This window comes from Cebus imitator, unplaced genomic scaffold, assembly GCF_001604975.1.
Source record: "Cebus imitator isolate Cc_AM_T3 unplaced genomic scaffold, Cebus_imitator-1.0 Scaffold53, whole genome shotgun sequence".
In the NCBI taxonomy this organism is placed as follows: Eukaryota; Metazoa; Chordata; class Mammalia; order Primates; family Cebidae; genus Cebus; species Cebus imitator.
The window spans coordinates 3727348-3731298 of record NW_016107368.1 but is presented as its reverse complement, the minus strand read 5'-3'; the positions used below and the strand labels follow the sequence as shown (position 1 = coordinate 3731298).

General features: G+C 58.2%; 1 protein-coding gene across 1 annotated transcript in view; it reads right to left on the bottom strand.

Moving 5' to 3' along the window:
- NDUFA11 (NADH:ubiquinone oxidoreductase subunit A11) overlaps positions 1 to 3951 on the bottom strand; it is a 10660-nt gene that overhangs the window by 2854 nt on the left and 3855 nt on the right. The window lies entirely within an intron of this gene.

Sequence of the window (3951 nt, the reverse complement as noted above, 5' to 3'; positions counted from 1 at the left end):
GTGGGAGGGGAGGGGAGGGGAGGGGAGGGGCTCAGACCCTGCTGCGGCTAAGCCCTCGCTGGGCCAGGTAGCCCACAGGGTGGTCTCTTTCCCTCAGTCCTCTTGATGTCCCCAGGTGGCTCCAGTAGCACCCCTTCTTTGCCCATGGTGCCCCTGGCTGCTGAGTGGCAGAGCTGGATTTGAACTTGGGTTTGCTGCTCCAAAGTTGGGGGGCCTCTCACTTCTTTCTGACCCCTCCAGGCCTCCCTGCCTCCGTTGGCCACTTTCTCAAGCCTGACCAGCACTGGCTCCCGCAGAGCACCTGCTGGGTGGCCATCACCCATGCTGGCCCTGGCAGGGCAGCGGCCGGCAGACGGATGCCCCTCCACGTAGTGGGCACAAGCACATGCCACAGACCTCCCTCCTGCAGTGGCGCCCCCAACAGGCCCTGGCACCAGCTTCAGCTCCAGGTTCCATCAATGGCTCTATTCTCCTGTGGGGCCCCGGGCTCCTGGGCCTAATCCCCCTTGGCGGCGGCCCCACTTCCCTGCCCGGCTGCCAATGCCTCCTCCTTGCCACTCTCGACCCCCTCTCGCCGACAGCTCGGGCCTGGGCTCGTCCCGCACACCTGGCTGCCTGGCCACTGCCCAGCCTCGCCAGTAGGATCAGCTTTTCTATCTCTGCCATCTCCCCTGGTCACCCTGCCCCTGACATTGGTTTCTATGCATGAGGGGCCTGGGCAGAAGCCAGGCCCAGAACCCAGGGCCAGGTAGGTGGCGGGGACAGAGGTTTGATCCCAGACCACTGACCCCACAGGGAGTCTAGGGGTGTCCTGGGTGAGGCCAGGGCCTGCCCAGCTTCACAAGCCCCTCCACAGTGGATGAGCAGATTGAGGTGGTGCGAGCCAGGCTCCCCCATCCTGTGCCTGACACTGCTCAGGGCAGACAAGCACCCCCCTCTCCCTACAGCCTAAAAACGGGCTAGTTGCAGGCAGGGACCTCCTGGGGCCAGCTCACCCAGAGAAAACAGAACTGCCAAGGACCGGACAGGCCACAAGGGCCCTCATCCTCCTCAGGGCCCAATGGGCTCAGCCCCGTGAGCCCCTCCTTCACAGGAGGCGAGGGACCTCAGAGATGCAAAGCAATTCCCGTGAGGTCACCCAGCACGGCCAGCCTGGAAGCCAGGCAGGTCTGACCAAAGCTCATGCTTCACCCACCACGACTGCCCCAGCGGGGTGGGCTCCAGCCCAGTTCCCCAACCAGCTGGACCCACAGGACTTCCCAGGCCTGGTAGTGACCCCCCAAAAGCACCCCAGCCTCAGATCCAATTCAGCTCATGGTGGTTCTGTCCCTCAGGGGCGGCTGGGGGGGACTCTCATACCCAGCAGTTACGTTCATATTCGGAGCAGCCCAGAGGAGAGCCCATCTGTTCACCCCAAGCACAGATGGGGAAACTGAGGCCCGGGATACGGAGAAACGGATCACATATAAGGATTGCCTTGTGGATCTGGTTTCTCCTAATCCCACGCCGACCCCTGGGATCCCTACCCAACCTCAGAAAGGTGGATGGAGGACCGGGCACGGCGGCTCACAGCTGTAATCCCAGCATTTTAAGAGGCCAAGGTGGGTGGATCATTTGAGGTCAGGAGTTCAAGACCAGCCTGATTGACATGGTGAAATACCACCTCTACTAAAAATACAAAAATTAGCTGGGTGTCGGGACGCACGTCTGTAGTCCCAGCTACTTGGGAAGCTGAGGCAGGAGAGTCACTTGAACCCGGGAGGTGGAGGTTGCAGTGAGCCAAGATCACACCACTGCACTCCAGCCTGGGCAAAAGGGTGAGATTCTGTCTCAAAAAAAAAAAAAAGAAAAGAAAAGAAAAGAAAAGTGGAGAGCAGGACTGCCGGGTCTGGGGGCTGCAGTGGGAAGGGGGTGCTACTGCATCCAGGGTAAGGGACTGGGGTCCAGTACAGGGCCACCCCAGGCCTTGCCACCTGCTCCTGGCCCTCAGGAGCAGGTGGCACACACACACACGTCCTCCCATTTCGGATTCTTTTATTTGTCAAATTATCTATTTTTGAAACGGAGTCTCCTTCTGTCTCCAGGCTGGAGTGCAGTGGCACGATCTCAGCTCACTGGGACCTCTGACTCCCTGGTTCAAGCAATTCTCCTGCCTCGGCCTCCCAAGTAGCTGGGATTACAGGCATGTGCCACCACGCCCAGCTAATTTTTGTGTTTTTAGTAGCGATGAGGTTTCACCATGTTGGCCAGGATGGTCTCCATCTCCAGCCCTTGTGATCTGCCCGCTTCGGCCTCCCAAAGTGCTGGGATTACAGGTGTGAGCCACCGCGCCCGGCCTATTTATTTACTTACTAACTGAAGAGGGATGGAGTCTATGAAGATCTTCGCAGACTGGAGTACAGCAGCACAGTCTCGGCTCACTCCAACCTCTGCCTCCTGCGTTCAAGCTATTCTCCTGCTTGAACAGGGTTTCACTTCATTGGCCAGGGTGGTGTCGAACTCCTGACCTCAGGTGATCTACCCGCCTCAGCCTTCCAAAGTGCTGGGACTACAGACTTCAAGGTGAGCCACCGGGCCCAACCTTGAAGATTCCTAATGAAAGGGGACTACCGGGCCGGGCGCGGTGGCTCAAGCCTGTAATCCCAGCACTTTGGGAGGCCGAGGTGGGCGGATCACGAGGTCAAGAGATCGAGACTATCCTGGCCAACATGGTGAAACCCCGTCTCTACTAAAAATACAAAAACTAGCTGGGCACGGTGGTGTGCGCCTGTAGTCCCAGCTACTCGGGAGGCTGAGGCAGGAGAATTGCTTGAACCCAGGAGGCGGAGGTTGCAGTGAGCCGAGATTGTGCCATTGTGCTCCAGCCTAGCGCCTGGCAACAGAGTGAGACTCTGTCTCAAAAAAAAAAGAAAGGGGACTACCAGCCCTGGCTGGGACCTGCTGAGTCCTGATCTAGGGCTGGGCCAGCCATAAGAGTCTCATAACCCTCTCATCTCAAGGGGGAACCACTGACAAGGCTCAGTGACGCCCTCAGAACCCAGTCACCGAGGGACTTCTGGGCGGAACCTCCTTATGCCGCCCCCATATGCAGTGGTCCTGGCCAAGGGACCCCCAGCTCATGGACCACGCCTGATACAGTGAGTGTGCCCACCATCCTCTATCCCTTCCAAAGTCCTTGCACTGGGAGTGGGCGAGCTGCGACCCCCTGATTATCCCACAGAGGCCAAGGATGGCCCCATGCCAACTGTACCCAGCTGTCATCCACCTGTGGTGTCCCGCCACATCCACCCCTCCAGGAGCCCCCATGCCCTTCAAAAGTCCCCCTTCCTTCTGCTCTGCCACTGCTGCTTCCCTCTGAGCCTCCCACAGTGACCACCACAGTATGAATTCATTCAGTGACTAACACTCATTCACTTATTCATTCAATCACAAAGTTACCAAGTACCTAACAAGGTGCCACATTCACTCACAAATGGTGCCCACAGGATGCTTCATTCATTCATTCATCCATCCATAGTTATGGTGTGCCCACAGGTCCTGGGCTCTGCTGAGTACAGTCTCCCGCTGTCCGGGGTCCCCATCTCAGGGGAGCCAGCCAGGAAACAATTTATCTTCCTCAGATAAGAAGTGAGGGAAGCCCCGGAATGAAGTGAGTGGGGCAGTGAGGGGAAGACCCAGAAGCAAGTTTCAGCCAAGTCCTGCATACTGAGTGGAGCCAGCCACTGAAGAATTTAGGGAGAAGGCTGGGCGAGGTGGCTCATGCCTGTAATCCCAGCACTTTGGGAGGCCAAGGCACGCAGATCACCTGAGGGCAGGAGTTTGAGACCAGCGTGGCCAACACGGTGAAACCCCGTCTCTACTAAAAATACAAAAATTAGGCCGGGCGCGGTGGCTCAAGCCTGTAATCCCAGCACTTTGGGAGGCCGAGGCGGGTGGATCACGAGGTCAAGA